Genomic DNA, 18,630 nt, shown 5'->3' on the forward strand with positions numbered 1-18,630 from the left:
TCCTTCATTACATCATAGCACGCCGTGTTTTGTGGGATGGAGGCCTTTCTCACAATTGCCCGATGCCAGGAAGCCCTGCCTCTTCTTCCAGATTATGCTCCCCCTCCTTGCTCCTGCAGGGGATGGCAGAGAAGAGGCCTTCTGCTCGTGCTTCAAGCCCTTTGGATGCACCCCACCCCCTGCAGGAGAGCCAGGAGCTGTGGGGAATACCTTGTGCAGGGAGCAGGGCTGATTGCCCTTGGCTTCTCTCCTGCATGGAGAAACACAACATTCTTGCCTTGAAAGGGGGTCTGCCACAGGGAGGGGGGCCAAAGGGGCAGCAGCACAAGGAGTTGACTCCTTTGGCCTAAAGACCCTTGATATGTGGGTGACTGATACATTTGGTAGTAAAAGCAGGCCATCGGTCACCTTTTGGCTGCCAGCAGAAGGGATGGACACTCTCTTAGCAGAAGGACTCACCCACAGGTACTTTCGTCCTCCCCCTTTCCTGTAAGAACTCTCAGGGGGTAAGCTTCCTTTTGTAGGAGAAAGCCCTCCGATGGGTCGCCAACCAAAAACAGCTACAGGCTTGGGAACTAGCTTGGAAGACAATGAGGGCAGAAGCTACAGGCTGGGCTCCCCTCCTCAGCTGCTTGTACAGCTCCCAGTCCAGCAGCCCATCTGCTGGAGATTCATTCGGCCACTATGCCTGAGGGTTTTGCTGCTCTTGTTGCCTGATGTTGCTCATCCTTTTCCAAAAGTATAACTTGTTAGTTGCCCAGAATGCAGAAGCAAGCAGGCTACAGATTTTAGGTAATCATATACCTCAAAGACTCTTTCTGCTAGCAAGCTTTAAATTCAAGCTGCTGTTCCTGTTCACCACCCTCTATAGAACTCAGTCGCAATTGCCCTTCCCTTTGCCCAGCAGATACTGGCAGCAGCAGAACAATCTTTGAAGTGAGTATTCCAACCCCCTTTCCATTTCCTCATTAGCATCCAACCTGCAGTCACAGCTTGGGTATGGGCCTTTGTCTGATTGGAAACCCTCCCTCCTTTGGAAAACCACGAAAAAAGCAGCAGCAAGGAATTAAGCTGCATGAAGGTGGTCCATCTGTACCTCCGAGTGCCAAAGAGAGATGCCACCTTGACTGCCAGGGTTCAGAGTAGCAGTGCTCTGAGCAGAAAAGACTGTGAGAAAGGTCCTGGGAATGTCCCTGAGCAGCAGGTGGGGCTGAAATAACCATGTCACCAGCCTGAAAGAAGAACCATTTGGAGAACACAGGTTCTCCACCCTTCCCTTGAAGGGAGGGGCTGTGAGTGCTTTGCAAACAGATGGAGTGCTCTTTCCCAAGCTGACCCTTAAGGGAGGGCTGGTTCTCAAAGGGCAGTTCCTGCTTTCCTGCAAGGGACAAGCAGGGAACATTCCAGGCTGTGGTGCTGGCATCTCTCCCTTAGAAACATTTTGGCCTGATCTCTCCAGGGCTGAGGAGGGATAAATGAGAGGAGGATAAGCCTTTAGCAAACCTCAGCAGAAAAACTCCCAGAGGACACATCTTGATGTTTCTTGGGGGATTCTAGAGGAGAAAGACAGATATTATGCATGTGTAATTAATTGTGAAGGCAAGAGAGCACATAGGGACCTGTTTCACAACTAATTATATTCTGAGCATTAACAGCTGATGGTGCTAACAGCTAAATCCTAGCCTACAAATTTCTGCACTTCAACAATTGGCAAGTACAGAAGAATAGAGTTGACCAAAGACCTGAGAAAAAAGTGGGGAGACACCTCTTGGCCACAGATCTGAAGTCAAAGGTCAACCAGCCCTTTGGCTGCACTTGGGGAGAGGAAGAGCCCAGCCATGGGGGGCCACTTTTCCCTTTCCAGCCACCATTCCTGAGTGCCAAATGCACTGCCCATTTCTCTGTTGGAGAACCCTCCTGGGCTTCTCTGTTATCCTTCCATGCTAAAAAGTGCACACGGGCACAGCGGGATGGTGGAAGAGGCTGTCCGTATCTTCCTTCTGTTGGTGGGTAGGAGCCTGTTGCCCCAAGCAGCCTGCTGACCTTCTGCCCTTGAGCAGGTGGCAGGAGCTGCCTGTTCACTGCAGCCCAGTATCACCCAAGTGACTCAGTCAACTGGTCCTTCAGTCAGCCTCTGCTTGTGGGAGTCTTTGTTGTGCCTTGGGGCAATGCCAGAAAGGGGGAGACTGGCAAAAGGGTGCTTGTCCAACTCAAATCAGGAGGTCCGAAAGGGGCTGGCTGACTCTTGCTTAAAGAGGCTTTCATCTGGAAGCAGCAGGCCAGGGAGGACAGGTTGTCTTCCTCTTCTGGAACCCTGCTGGCGGGCAGGTCCAGCAACCTGGGGGTGCTGGACTAGATGACCTTCAGGTCCCCCAGGGGATTCTAATATTTTCACCCTGTTGCAATTCCCCTTGACCCTGCCTTGCTTTTGCTGGGAGATGCCACATACCTGGCCTGCCTTTGGCCCTGACAAGGCAGAGCCAGCTGTGCGAGACTCAACACCTGTTCTAGAGGCAGAAGACTCTGTTGAGAAAGCAGGTCTTGGTTCACTTGCTGCCAGTCTTTGCAGGTCATGGGCACGACCCACTTCCTGCTGTTTCACCCCATGCCTCTTGGTACCTGCCCCTCTTTTGTGGGGCACCTTGACAGTGGCCAAGCCACCCTTGAGGCCATCTGCAGAGCACGCTCCATCCACCCCGTGAAATGTTGGCAGAATGCTGGGAAAGCCTTTAGCCCAGGAGAGATCAGAAAAGTCACACACCAAGCATTTCTATAAAAATAATTTATTTACAGAAAGCAAAACAAAAGCAAAACATATTTAAAGGACTTAGCTCTCATTGAGCGCAAGCCTGGCTTGCTACATATCGGCAGAGAGAAAAAAAGAGGAAGTAAGAAACAAGTCCGGGCAGGTTCCCCCCCCCCCCAGGCAATTTGCATGAAGCACGTGAGAGGAGACAATCAAATACAACCTCTTCACCCGGCCAAAATGATTAGGTACAATAGCAGTCTTAATCGTTAGTAGGAAAACCTCAACATGAAAGACTGCTGCTTGAGTTCCCAAAGGCGGGGATGGGAGCCCAAGCAGTCGCAATTCCCCAGTCTCTTTCTGGGCCGGGCAGAAGAGCAAGGGCAAGGGGAGCAACAGCCCCTGGGTGCAGGGCAGGCAGGCGGCAGGGCTGCAGCAACTCCCAGCACCGCTTCGCCGAGAGACACGCCGAGGCGAGGCTCCTCCCAGGCGACCCAGGTCACTTTGTCCGCTGCCACGAAAGCAGTCGGAGCCCGCTCACTCTCTCGCTCCGCGCTGTGGCTCGTGCGGGACAGGCTTCCTCGACCGGGAACGCGGGGCTGCCACTGCCGCTGCCGCCGCCGCCGCCAGGAGAAACGTTCAGCCAGGGGCGGGTCATCTGGCAGGCGTGCAACGATGCTGCGGAGCCCCAGCCTGGTCAGCTGCCCGGCCTTCTGGAGAGCGCAGGCGCCGTCATCTTTCCTCAGGTCTGCCTCCCGCATCTGACGGTAGCGACCTCACCCTCGGGGAGACGGAACGGGCCGGGCCATTTACAGTCTTCTTGTTGGGGGCTGAGACGCCCCGGGAGCGCCGCCAGTGGTGGGGGGGCAAGCAGCTGAGAGGGCAGATGTCTTCGTCGACCTCCGTTTTCTCCCAAGATACGGGGCGGTCGTTCGGCCCTCCGAGCCAAGGCGGCGCTGACCCGGACTCAAACCCCAGGCCGCAGCTGGCTCTTTCGTTGACTCGCTCGTTCATCTGCCTGGCGGCGCCACCCTCCCCACCGCCGCCGCGCACTTCTTTCCAGGGACTCCAGGAAAGGCTGAGAGCTGGCCAAGGATCCGACAGTTCTAAGTAGCAGCAACCAGGTGCGCCTCTGGATGACCCGTGTGGGGCACGAGGACAGCAGCCTCCTTCCCTTTTCCCCAGGCCTAGCCAGAGGGGGCCCTGAACATGGAGGTTCCCCATGGCCAATAAATATTAATAGATATTTCCTCCACCACATTGTACCTGATCTGTTTTTAACTTTGCTTCCAAATTGCGCAAATCAATATTTGAAGAAAGTGCAGCACTCTCTCTTCTTCTGTTGCATGAAAAAAATTATAGCTTTATCCGAAAGCTTAAGATCCACACTGGACAAAAATCCAAATCTTAGGGAAAAAATTTAGGAAATATTGCTGTGGAGGGAAGTAGGGATAGGCTTTTTTCCTTTTCCGTTGAATGATTTTTTAAAAATCTCCCTCTTGGGATGTTTTTCTCTCCCATCTTCCATCCCTTGGCCTTGCCAGGGCACTAGACTGCTTTGCAACCCCACCCCCCACCCCCGTGCAGTAGTTCTTGACTGCTGCAGAATGGGTGGGATCTTGTGGAAGCTTGTGATCAAGTCCATGCCATTCTGTGCCCAGGTCAGGCTGAAATTGTGCACGATCCCTAGTGCTTAGGTCCACTAGGTCTTTGGGAGGTGATGGTTTCAGTGTCTCTGGTGGCACCCATTACCCCCCACCCCCACCCTAAACCGCTGTCTCGTTCAGAGTCTGCGTGCTTGCACTTCACAGATCTGCAGACACTTTCTGGAACAAGTTAAGCTGGGCTCCGCTAAGCCATTACTGTTTGGCCAAAACCTGGCTCACCTTGTTCTTGTTGTTAGTTGCCATCAAGTCGTTTACGACTCATGGCAACCCTATGTATAACAGAACGAAATGCTGTTCAGTCTTGCGCCATATGCCTGACTAGTCCAATGTTGCTGTGACTGTATCAATCCATTGCATTGAAGGTGCAATGGATTTTTCCGCTGGCCCTCGACTTTACCAAACATGATGTCCTTTTCAAGCGATCAGTCTTTCCTGACGATGTGCCCAAAGTATAAGAGTCTACGCCTAGTTATCTTCGCCTATAGGGAACATTCTGGTTGTATTTCTTCTAAAACTGATTTGTTTGTTCTTCTGGCAGCCCATGATATTTTCAATAATCTTCACAACACCACAATTTGAATGCATCAATTCTTCTTTTATCTTCCTTTTTTAATGTCCAACTTTCACAGGCATATGTTGTTGGCAGAATGCTGGGAAAGCCTTTAGCCCAGGAGAGATCAGAAAAGTCACACACCAAGCATTTCTATAAAAATAATTTATTTACAGAAAGCAAAACAAAAGCAAAACATATTTAAAGGACTTAACTCTCATTGAGAGCTACCTGGCTTGCTACATATCGGCAGAGAGAAAAAGAGGAAGTAAGAACAAGTCCGGGCAGGTTTCCTCCCCCCAGGCAATTTTCATAAAGCACGTGTGAGGAGACAATCAAATACAACCTCTTCACCCGGCCTAAATGATTAGGTACAATAGCAGTCTTAATCGTTAGTAGGAAAACCTCAACACTCCCCTTTTTACACTATAGATTAAGATGCAAAACAATCTTCTCTGACTTTATATGTCTTTCCATTCACATTACTTTACCATTATCTCCCCTTTGGTTTAACAGAAAGCTACCATTCTTCTTCCTGTGTTTTTCCAAACCTAGGTTGTTATAATTCCAAGGCTTTTTAATGTGAAATGGCTTTTCATGCAGGCTTCAAAATCAAGCCATTGTTTTTCTGTTGATGTGAACAGCAGCAAATCATCAACATAAATGCACAGATACATACAGCCTTGTTTGTCCATATATACACAGGGATCTGCTTTTTCTTTTTCAAAACCAAAATTCTGCAGTTTTTCATCTACTTTTTGGTTCCAGGATCTAGCAGCTTGTTTTAACCCATAGATTGACTTCTGCAGTTCACAGACTAGATTCTCCCCTTTTTCATAGCCAGGGGGTTGCTGCATGTATAATCTGTGGTCTAAATCACCATAGAGAAATGCAGTTTGAATGTCATAGTGGTTAACTGACATTCCCTTGAGTGCAGCAACTTTTAACAGTAATCTAATTGATTCACCTTTAGTAACTGGTGCAAAAGTCTTGTCAAAGTCTCAATCTTTCCTTTGAGTGAACCCTTTTGCAACCAACCTTGCTTTATATTTTTGGATTTTGCCATCAGCATCCCTTTTCAGTTTGAAAACCCACCTACAACCCAGACAGCGTTCATTGGGAGGTAGATTTACCAGTTTCCATGTTTTATTTTCTTTCAAGGATGCTAATTCCTGTTGCATGGCAGAATGCCAATTTTGTGCAATCTCAGGTGGTAAAGCATTCACTTGTTCTAAAGACTCAGGTTCTGTGAATATGTGAAAAGCCTTTACTGTTTCAGCCTGAAAACGTGATGGAGGAACGCCTTTATTACTCCTCTGAGATCTGCGAGGTAATACAGGGCTTAAATTTTGACTCCTATCACTTTCCTGAGAAGCATCTGTCTCATCAGACAGATCTTCAGTTTGCTTTTCTGGTTTAATGTCCTCATCAGGCAAAAGAACACCATCAGCAAGTCCTTGCTGTTCTCTTGTGGTGGTCAGTTCAACTGGAGAGCTAGAATTTAATCTCCCCCAGTTTTGTTCAGCAAAAGAAGCGCTTTTGCTAATTATTAATTTCTCTCCCATTATGAACCTGTAGCTCCTTTGGCTTTGTTCATAGCCAACAAAGATGGCTTTCTTTGTTGTGGGGCCTCCTTTCCTTCTCTGCTGTTTTGGAATGTGAACCCATGCAGTGCTACCAAACACTCTAAGATGGCTTACCTTTGGTTTCACACCATAAAACAAATGGAATGGAGTGTCCTGAATCACAGAGTTATACAACCTGTTCTGTACATAAGTGGCAGTAGATATTGCCTCTCCCCAGTACTTAAAACATAATCGTGAATCTTTTAACATGCATTCCATTGCATTTTGCAAGGTTCTGCCCTTTCTTTCAGCAACACCATTTTGCTGAGGGGTGTAAGGGTTAGAAAGAATTTGTTCTATCCCTTTTTCCACTAGGAACCTTCTGAATTTGTGAGAAAGGTATTCTCCTCTATCACATTGGAGTGCAGATACAGGCCTAGGGAATTTTCCATTTGCCCATGTCACAAAACTTTTAAATTTCTCAAATGCCTCATCTTTATGTTTTAAGATGTAGATAAATGTGTATCTTGAGAAATCATCAGTGATGGTCATTGCATACCTTGCTTGTCCAAGACTTGGAGCAAAAGGACCAATAATGTCAGAGTGTACAATTTCCAAAGGTCTAGTTGTAACTCTCACTGTGCTTACTCACAGGAGCTTTTAGTGTTTTGCATTCTTTGCAAACTACACAGTCTAAGTATTTATCACAGGGTTTTATCTTTAGGTCAGCACACAGCTGTGGCATTTGTGCTATATACTTGAAATTAGCATGACCAAATCTCCTGTGCATCAGGTGTACACATTGGTCATGATATGGTGTGTTGCCAACTGCAGCCTTGCAGCTTGGCTTCCTTGCATTTTGCACAATGTACAAGGAGTCTTTTAACATACCAGTAGCACACAACTTCCCATTTTTTCGTATCTCACAACCATTTTTCTTAAATGTTATGATATACCCTGTTGCAGCCAATTGTGCCACAGATAAAAGGTTTGTTTGTAAATTTGGCACATACAACACACCTTTTACAGTTTCTCCTAAGCAGGATAAATACAAGTCACCTTGTCCCATAATTTTGGTCACAGACCCATCAGCCAAAGATACACTTTGTCTTTCAGTTTTAGACAGTGACACAAAAGAGCTTTTACAATTACATAAATGACAACTGGCCCCAGAATCTAACACCCATACATCAGAATTACCCTTCTCAGCAACCTGTGCAATTTGGGTTGTCTGAAGAGCCTTCTTCTGTGTTGCCCTTGTGTTCTTCTGCTGTTTCTACTCTTGGGTCTCATGGCACAGTCTCTTTGCAAATGTCCAGCTGAACCACAAGTGAAACATCGCTGGCTTGCTAGCGCTGTGGCCTCAGGTTCCTTTCCCTTCTTCTCCCATTTAGCGAGTAAGCGCTGTGTAACATACGATGGGGTGAGGTCTGTTTCAGGCATAGCCTCCAGGGTACAAATCAGCGTGTCCCACATTGCATTCAGTGAGGACAGGAGGATATATGATTTTGTGAGAGGTGTAAATTCCATTCCTCTCTCCTGCAACTCAACAAACAGCTGCTGAATATAATGCAGGTGCTCAGGAAGGCTATCTCCTTCTGCAAGGTAGGCTCTGTACAGCTTTTTCGTCAGAGTAACTTTACTCCCTGCTGTTGCCTTTACATATAAGTCTCTCAAAGCATCCCAAAGTTGCTTTGCAGACTGCATGCCTCGCACGTGGACTAGCTGATTGTCCTCAACTCCCAAGATAATGGTGGCTCTAGCCCGCTCATCCTGTCTCAGCCATTCAGCACTGGGATTTTGGGGGGTTTGCTCACCAATTGGCAGCCAAAGATTCTCTCTGAGAAGATACATCTCCATCTTCAGGGCCCAATTCAAATAGTTGGTCTCTGATAGGCACTCCAGAAGCATCGCTGAGGGTTGGGAGGTAGCCATGGCTTCTTCCTTCTTTTGCAAGTCACCTCAGCTAGCTTCTTTGTCCTGTAGACCGGCAGTTGCTGGAAAATCTCCAGGCGGCTCCAAAGAAAATCTTCACAGGTCTTTGCTACCTGCCTTTAAATTGTGCATGAGGTGTGGAGCTGATCTCTCTGGGTTTTACTGGGCTTACTGGGCCCATAACCTGTTGGCAGAATGCTGGGAAAGCCTTTAGCCCAGGAGAGATCAGAAAAGTCACACACCAAGCATTTCTATAAAAATAATTTATTTACAGAAAGCAAAACAAAAGCAAAACATTTTTAAAGGTCTTAACTCTCATTGAGAGCTACCTGGCTTGCTACATATTGGCAGAGAGAAAAAGAGGAAGTAAGAACAAGTCTGGGCAGGTTTCCTCCCCCCAGGCAATTTGCATAAAGCACGTGCGAGGAGACAATCAAATACAACCTCTTCACCGGGCCTAAATGATTAGGTACAATAGCAGTCTTAATCGTTAGTAGGAAAACCTCAACATATGTGGCAATTGAGAAGACCATGGCATGAGTCAGACGCACCTTTGTTTTTAAACTGACATCTTTACTTCTGAAAACCTTAGATAGGTCTTTGATGGCAGATTTTCCCAGCGTGATACATCATTTGATTTCCTGATTACTGCTTCCCTTGGCATTGATCGTTGATCCAAGTAGACTGAAATTGTTGACAACTTCAATTTCTTCTCCATTTATTGTGACATTGTTTATTGGTCCATTTGTGAGAATCTTCATCTTCTTCACATTCAGGTGTAGTCCGTATTGCTGACTACAGTCTTTGATCTTCATCAGCAAGTACTTCAAGTCTTCTTCACTTCCAGCAAGCAAAGTTGTATCATCTGCATATTGCAGGTTGTTAATGAGTCTTCCACCAATTCTGATACCCCATTCTTCTTTGTACATTCCTGCTTCTTGAATTATTTGTTCTGCGTATATATTGAATAAGCAGGGTGAAAGTATACAACCTTGCCACACACCTTTTTCAGTTTGGAAAATTGGATTTCAAAAAAATTGCATTCCAATTTTCCAATGGCTCACCTAAAGCAACCAAATCACTGTGAAGATACAGCACAAATGTATTAGCTGCAAACATAAAACTGTGCATTGACCGCCCAGCAAGGCAGTGGCAGCTTGCTGTGCAGCCCTGAACAAAAGTAGAGCCACAGCTTATATATCTTCAGCCTGCTGCGTTTCAAAGACAACACAAAGGAAAAGGCAGACACAGTGGAAATTGCAGCATGATGTTGGAATGTTTTTGATAAACCCGTCCGTATCACCTCCTGATTATTTATCCCTTCCTACTGGGTCAGCTTGTCATCTATACGATCTTTGAGATATGGCCAGTGACTGTAAACAATTAGTTTCCTGGGCCACTGGTTCCTGTCTAATTCCTCCCCGTCACTACTTGGCCAATTCAGCTTGCTGTGAATGTTTCCTTACAAGGGCACTTTGAGCAGTTCACGGAGGTGGGGGGATCTCATTGGTTTGGCAATGAATGCAGTCCACATGTATATGGGGGGGTTACCTTTTACCACCACATTACATTACTTACTGCTCCATTTCTTTCCCATTCACAGGAAAAAAAAGTCTACCTGTGAACACCCTAAACATAGGAATTAAAATCAATTGAGCACTACTCAGCCCAAGATACTTCCATTCCTAATTCAGAGGAGTTGATCCTGTGGACACAAGTCTTGCTGAGTACTGGTTAGCCATACTTCATTCATACCTGCCCTTTAGCCTGGAAATCGGCTCTTGTTGCCCCTATTTCATGGAGAATATTAAGTGAACATAGTCTGTGGCGTGACTGAAACCCAGGCCTTCGGCCTTCCTGTGGGTTGCGTTGCTGGCCACTCTATTCTGGAGCTGCCCTGTTTGGTTAGGACAAGGCCATCTGGAACAAGAAGGACGAGTAGCTGTCTCTGACCGGCAGACTGCATTACTACTTTGCTGCCAGAGGCAACTTCTGCCCTTGAAAAAGAGTCCTAGTTTCAGTGGGGATCTTCTGCTCTGTGAAGAATCTGGCCAGGGTGCATGACAGTGCTGAGATTCTTCACCCAGCACATGGCATCCTATCTGGATGTAGCCTATATGTCTGCAAAAGGAAGAAGCAAGAAACCAAGCTGTGCTTTCCAGACCTGGCCTGGATGGCTTCCAGTTTGCTGGACCCACCTCCTTTCTTCAGTCCTTGGCCCAGCCATCCACCTATTAAAGTCATCATTTCACTTCACACCTTTCTTCCCTCTTCTGAAATACATATGTAGCAGCCTCCAGACAGTTCAAAGGTGACTTCCGAGCAAGCATGTGTCAGCCGTGTAGCAAAGTAGCACCTTGCCCAGGAGTATCCCCAGCAACTTAATGATTCCAGTAAATTTGGAGCCTCCTGCCTCCATCTCCTTCAGCAAAGGATCGTTACCTTGTCATGGTGCTGGAGCTTGAGCACCTCAATGATGCCATGAGCTAAACCGTGAAGGGTCACCCAAGACGGGAAGGTCATGACAGAGAGGTCAGACTAAATGTGATCGCTGGGGAATGTAATGGCAACCCACCCCAGTATTCTTGCCATGAAAACTAAATGGATCAGTACAACCAGAGATATGTCGGTATACCATCAGAAGATGAGACTCCCAGGTCAGAAGATGGTCAAAATGCTACTGTGGAGGAACAGAGGATGATTTCAACTAGCCCCAGACATGATGACGCAGCTAGCTCAAAGCCGAAAGGACGGCTAGCAGCCGACGGTGCTGGTGGTGAACGGCGAATCCGATGTTCTAAGGAACAACACACCATTGAACCTGGAATGTAAGTTCTATGAGCCAGGGCAAATTGGATGTGGTTATTGGTGAGATGTCAAGATTAAAGTTAGACATTTTGGGCATCAGTGAACTGAAATGGACTGGAATGGGCCACTTCACATCAAATGACCACCAGATCTACTACTGTGGACAAGAGGACCACAGAAGAAATGGAGTAGCCTTCATAATTAATAGTAAAGTGGCTAAAGCACTGCTTGGATACAATCCAAAAAACGATAGAATGATCTCAATTCGAATTCAGGGCAAGCCATCTAACATCACAGTGATCCAAATATACGCCCCAACCACAGATGCTGAAGAAGCTGAAGTAGAGCAGTTCTATGAGGATCTGCAGCACCTACTGAACGACATGCCTAAAAGAGATGTTATTTTCATCACAGGAGACTGGAATGCTAAGGTGGGCAGTCAAATGACACCTGGAACTACAGGTAAGTATGGCCTGGGAAAACAAAATGAAGCAGGACATAGGCTGATAGAATTTTGCCAAGACAACTCAATGTGCATAACAAACACTCTCTTCCAACAACCTAAGAGATGGCTTTATACATGGACTTCACCAGATGGACAACACCGAAATCAGATTGACTACATCCTTTGCAGCCAAAGGTGGCGGACATCTATACAGTCAGTAAAAACAAGACCTGGAGCTGACTGTAGTTCAGATCACGAACTTCTTCTTGCACAATTTAGGATCAGACTAAAGAGATTAGGGAAGACCCACAGATCAGCTAGATATGAGCTCACTAATATTCCTAAGGAATATGCAGTGGAGGTGAAGAATAGATTTAAGGGACTGGACTTAGTAGATAGGGTCCCGGAAGAACTATGGACAGAAGTTCGCCACATTGTTCAGGAGGCGGCAACAAAATACATCCCAAAGAAAGAGAAAACCAAGAAGGCAAAATGGCTGTCTGCTGAGACACTAGAAGTAGCCCAAGAAAGAAGGAAAGCAAAAGGCAACAGTGATAGGGGGAGATATGCCCAATTAAATGCAAAATTCCAGAGGTTAGCCAGAAGAGATAAGGAATTATTTTTAAACAAGCAATGCGCGGAAGTGGAAGAAGACAATAGAATAGGAAGGACAAGAGAGCTCTTCCAGAAAATTAGAAACATTGGAGGTAAATTCCAGGCAAAAATGGGTATGATCAAAAACAACGATGGCAAGGACCTAACAGAAGAAGAAGAGATCAAGAAAAGGTGGCAAGAATATATGGAAGACCTGTATAGGAAGGATAACAATATCGGGGATAGCTTTGATGGTGTGGTCAGTGAGCTAGAGCCAGAAATCCTGAAGAGTGAGGTTGAATGAGCCTTAAGAAGCATTGCTAATAACAAGGCAGCAGGAGACGACGGCATCCCAGCTGAACTGTTCAAAATCTTGCGAGATGATGCTGTCAAGGTAATGCATGCTATATGCCAGCAAATTTGGAAAAGACAAGAATGGCCATCAGATTGGAAAAAATCCACTTATATCCCCATACCAAAAAAGGGAAACACGAAAGAATGTCCAAACTATCGAACAGTGGCACTCATTTCACATGCCAGTAAGGCAATGCTCAAGATCCTGCAAGGTAGACTTCAGCAGTTCATGGAGCGAGAATTGCCAGATGTACAAGCTGGGTTTAGAAAAGGCAGAGGAACTAGGGACCTAATTGCCAATATCTGCTGGATAATGGAAAAAGCCAGGGAGTTTTAGAAAAACATCTATTTCTGTTTTATTGACTATTCTAAAGCCTTTGACTGTGTGGACCATAACAAATGGTGGCAAGTTCTTAGCGGTATGGGGATACCAAGTCATCTTGTATGCCTCCTGAAGAATCTGTATAATGACCAAGTAGCAATGGTAAGAACAGACCACGGAACAACAGACTGGTTTAAGATTGGGAAAGGAGTATGGCAGGTTTGTATACTCTCACCCTACCTATTCAACTTGTATGCAGAACACATCATGTGACATGCTGGGCTTGAGGAATCCAAGACTGGAGTTAAAATCGCTGTAAGAAACATTAACAATCTCAGATATGCAGATGATACCACTTCGATGGCTGAAAGCGAAGAGGAACTGAGGAGCCTTATGATGAAGGTGAAAGAAGAAAGTGCAAAAGCTGGCTTGCAGCTAAACCTCAAAAAAACCAAGATTATGGCAACCAGCTTGATTGATAACTGTCATGAGTGCCGTTGAGCTGAAGACATCAGCGCAATGGCACACATGACAATAGCAAGGAAACAGGGGAAAGGGCTCAAGATAAGTAGCCATCAACTCACAAAGACTGAAGGACAAGAAACAATGGCTAAATGGATCGCGAGGCACACCCAAGCTGTTAGCGCTAACGCAACGGAGATCGCCCAGCTGACAGCAATCACCGGAGGAATAGAGAAACCGATGATGGGCGATCCCGGAACGCCAGCGGGGCCTCGCAACCCCTCACCTACCGGCAGGACAACGTGTTGGACAAAGGGGGGGTGACGTAACCGCGAGTGAGGGGGCGCTGACCGGCGCGGGGTACTTAAACCCCGCACCGGCGCGCTCCTGTCACTCTCAGCTTTTTTCCTATACTGTACCTACACTGTGAATAAATCGGAGCCTGTTCCACAGAACCAGTGTCTGAGCATTATTCAGAGGTAGGCAGCGCATGACATAAAGCTGAGAGTCATAAACTCAGCCTCGCCGAGCCCCACCGGACGACAACGAGCCACGGGAGGAGTAGACGGCGAGAAGACCAGGAAGATGAGGCCGGCGCGATGCGGACAAGGAGGGCGAGCCGCACGGCAAGAAGCAGAGGAGGACCGACCGAGGCCAGAGGCACCGCGGACTCCCGGAGCCATGGACGCCCACCCGACCCAACCCGAGCCTCAGCTCCAACCCCAAGGGGAGATGGCGACGGAGGCAACCCGACCACGGGAGGGAGCAACATACCTTCCGAAACCAGCGGAGAACCCCGCGCCCCACATCGCACCCCAGCAACGGGCGTGGAGCGACAGCCCAACGGCGGTAAGCACGGAGGAGGACGATGGAGACACCCAGCAGACGGCGGAGGAAGCGGACCAACGGCCGAGAGAGACTGAACCCCACCGGCAACCCACCCCCGCCGACACACCGACGGAACCGGCCCCAGCGGCGGCGCGGATCGTGGACGAGGAAGCACGAGCTGGTCTCGCGGCCATGCAGACCCAACTGAAGGAACTCCGGACCATGCTTCAGTCGCTCATGCCCCCCGCGCCGCCCAACGACGTCCCCGCACAGGTCCGCACCCCGAGCGAAGCGCCGAACCCCCACGGGCCAAATGAAGGTCAACAGACGGCCCAGGCGGACGACACCACAGGCCGGGAAGCGAGAGGAAGGGCCGCACAAAACGCCCGGGCCCCAAAGGACTTCCCCATCTTCTTTGATGGGAACCCCGCGAAACTGTCGTTCTTTATCACGAACGCCAGGGAGTTCATGGGGAGGCACGGACACTCCTACGACTCCGAAGCGGACAAAATCGCTGCCGTGGCGATCAAATTACAAGACCGGGCGGCGGACTGGTACGTCCAACTGTACGAGTCCAGCTCCCCCGCCCTCGCCAACTTCCCCGCCTTCATCAAGGAGATGAGAAGCTACTTCGAAGACCCACTAGCCAAAGTGAGGGCGAAGAGCGCACTCCAAAGACTTAAACAGGGCACACGCACTGTCCCAGACTACGCCCTCGAGTTCAAAGCCCTCGCGGGGAAGGTCAGCGACTGGTCCGAGACCACCCTGCTAGAAATGTTCAAAAGGGGGCTCAACCGCGACGTACTGCAATGGGCCCTCTACCGCGACGACCCAGAAACTCTACACGGGTGGATCCACCTCGCGGGGAAAGCCGAACACGTGCACCGCACCTTCCTCATGACAACTACGGAAGACACGAACTACACCTGCAAAAAGGTACCCGCACCACACGTGGGGACGGCCGGCCCCACATACCCAAAGAAGAAATTTAATCGGGAGCCCTGCGGGAGGTGTGGAAAACTTGGGCACAAGATGGCAGATTGCTTCGCCAACCGACTGCCGACCAGTGCGCCTAAACCCACCCCGAAAGCTAGCCCCAAACCACCTAACCTGGTGCCGCCCCCTCACCGCCGAATGACCGTAGCCACAGCGACACCAGAAGAAGGCTGGGACGCCTACTGGGGGGAAGAGGACAACGTAGACCCAGACCAGCCGGCGGGAAAAGCTCCCCGCCTGCCCTGAAACGCGTTGCGAGGCAGGCGGTGGGACAGCAGCGCGGACCACCTCGACGGAACGGCGAAAGCTCCGTGATAATGGCGGCAATTAAACTCTCTGCCGGCAACGGAGCCACCACGGCCACGGCACTAGTGGACTCGGGGTGTTCAAAAAACCTCATCCACCCCGACTTAGTCGCCAAACTCGACCTCCGCTGCTTCCCCCTCCCCACGCCGCTGGCATTCCACCAGCTGGACAGCTCTACAGCGGGAGGGAAACCAGCTACGATGCAAACCGAGCCGGTCACCCTGCAAATGGGCACTCACACCGAACGCACATCGTTCGTCGTCACCCACATCGGACGGCCCATTGCAGTCCTGGGAATGCCATGGCTCGCGACAAACAACCCGCGCATCAACTGGGAGACCCGCACCTTCACATTTGGCGACGGCAAGTATCGGGCACCAATTCCAGCGGGCAGAACCAACCCCACTGTGGGACGAGCAGAGGCGACTACACAGGACAACGCCGCTACCACAGCAGACCTACCGGAACAATACGCCGACTTCTCCGAGGTCTTTGGAGAGGTGGAAGCTGACCAACTACCCCCCCACCGCAAGACGGATTGCCGGATCGACCTGCTGCCCGACGTCCCCTTACCTAGACCAAAGATCTACTCGATGACCCCGAAGGAGATGGCAACCCTCCGGGAGTTCATCGATAAAAACCTAGAGAGGGGATTCATAGAGCCAGCATGCTCACCGGTCAGAGCCCCCGTCTTATTCCAGGAGAAGAAAGACGGCACCCTACGGCTCTGCACCGACTACCAGGGCCTAAACGCGGCTTCCCTGTCCAACAAATACCCCTTACCCCTGGTGAAAGACATGCTCGCCCACCTGTCCACGGGCAAAGTCTTTTCCAAATTGGACCTTCGCGAGGCGTACTACCGCATCCGAATCAGGGAGGGGGACGAATGGAAGACTGCGTTCAACTGCCCCCTAGGTGCCTTCCAGTACAAAGTGCTGCCGTTCGGACTCGCGGGGGCCCCCGGGGTGTTTATGCAGCTCATCAATGAGGTACTGCATGAACACCTGTTCAAAGGGGTCCTTGTCTACATAGACGACGTCCTTATCTACACTAAAACGCACAAAGAACATGTGACCCTAGTCAGGCAAGTCCTCAACAAGCTCAGAAGGGCACAGCTCTATGCCAAACCTACAAAGTGCGAATTTCATAAAGCGCGCCTAGACTACCTGGGGTACCGAATCTCCGGAGACGGCATAGAAATGGACCCCGCAAAAGTCGAGGCGGTGCTGAACTGGGAACGCCCCCGCAACAGACGCCAACTCCAGAGCTTCCTCGGCTTCGCGAATTTTTACAGGTCATTCGCCCGGGGGTTCGCAGAGATAGCCCTCCCCCTAACAGACCTCCTCAAAACCAAAGGGGTGGGGGACACCCGACGCGCCAAGAACCCGGGCACAGTATTGAATTGGACTCCCGCGTGCCAGACCGCATTCAACAAGCTGAAAGCGCTGTTCACCACGGAGCCAATCCTCGCGCACCCGGACCCAGAACGGCCGTTCGTGGTCCAAGCCGACGCCTCAGACTTCTCCCTGGGGGCCATCCTACTCCAAAAGGACCCCACGGGACTCCTGAAACCATGCGCCTACCTGTCGAGGAAATTTTCCGAGACAGAAAGGCGATGGCACGTCTGGGAGAAAGAAGCCTTCGCGGTAAAATCGGCACTAGAAACATGGCGACACCTACTCGAGGGAGCCACCCAACCATTCGAGGTCTGGACCGACCACCGGAACCTCGAGGCCCTCCGAACGCCCAGACGCCTTAGCCCAAAACAGGTCCGATGGGCCCAATTCTTCAGCCGCTTTAATTTCCAGCTGAAGTTCATGCCGGGCAAAAAGAACTTCCTGGCCGACGCCCTCTCCCGACTGCCCCAGGACGAAGAACCCGCCCCAGACACCATTGGGACGGTCCTATCCGCCTCGCAACTGGGGATGGCCGTGACCACCCGAAGCGGTGCTCGGAGGCAGCTCGACTCTACGGCGCAGCCGACGGCGGGACAACCTGCGACCAGACGAAGCCAACCGCAACTACCAGGGGGAATACGCACGGACCTCGCCGCCGCCCTCAAAACCGACCCCTGGTTCCTGGCAAACCCCGACAAGGTAACGATGGCACAGGACCTGGCATGGGGGGAAGGCAGAATCTATGTCCCGGACTCGCAACGCCAAGCGATCTTGCATAGGTCACACGACGCCAAGCAAGCGGGACACTTTGGGTTCCTCAAGACCCTACACCTAACAAGGCGTCAATTCTGGTGGCCCGCGCTCCGACGAGACGTGAAAGCATACGTAGCGTCCTGCCCAACGTGCGCTAGGGCCAAACGGGCACCAGGCAAACCCGCGGGGCTATTACAACAGGTGGCAGAACCCTCCCGCCCATGGGAGGAAATCTCTATGGATTTTATAGTGGACCTCCCACCCAGCCAGAAGAAAACGGCCATTTGGGTGGTGAAGGATTACTTCTCGAAACAGGCCCACTTCATCCCCTGCACGTCGGTCCCGTCCGCACAACAACTAGCCAAACTCTTTCTCATCCACGTGTACAGGTTACACGGATGTCCCGCACGTGTGGTGACCGACAGGGGCACACAGTTCACCTCTAAATTCTGGCGGGCCTTCCTAAAGCTGACGGGGACCCAACAGGCCCTATCCACTGCCTGGCACCCCCAGACGGACGGAGCCACAGAGGTCCTCAATGCCACCCTAGAGCAATTCATATGCTCATATACCAACTATCATCAAGACGACTGGGCTGAACTACTCCCGTTCGCCGAAGTCGCATACAACAACGCCGTCCACACGAGCACGGGGAAAACTCCGTTCGAGGTAGTCTCGGGACGCGACTTCGTCCCCATACCGGAGCTACCACAACCCTCGGAACCCCAGGTGGACGCTAGCGACTGGGGACGGAAGATTGCGGAATCGTGGCCAATAATCACGGCAGCGCTGAAGGATGCACAGGCGGCCTACAAAGAGCAGGCCGACAAGCACCGGCGCCAACAACCGACGTTCCAGGCGGGGGATATGGTCTACCTATCCACCAAATTTCTAAAGTCACC

The sequence above is a fragment of the Candoia aspera genome, chromosome 12 (genome assembly GCF_035149785.1).
Source record: "Candoia aspera isolate rCanAsp1 chromosome 12, rCanAsp1.hap2, whole genome shotgun sequence".
Classification (NCBI taxonomy): Eukaryota; Metazoa; Chordata; class Lepidosauria; order Squamata; family Boidae; genus Candoia; species Candoia aspera.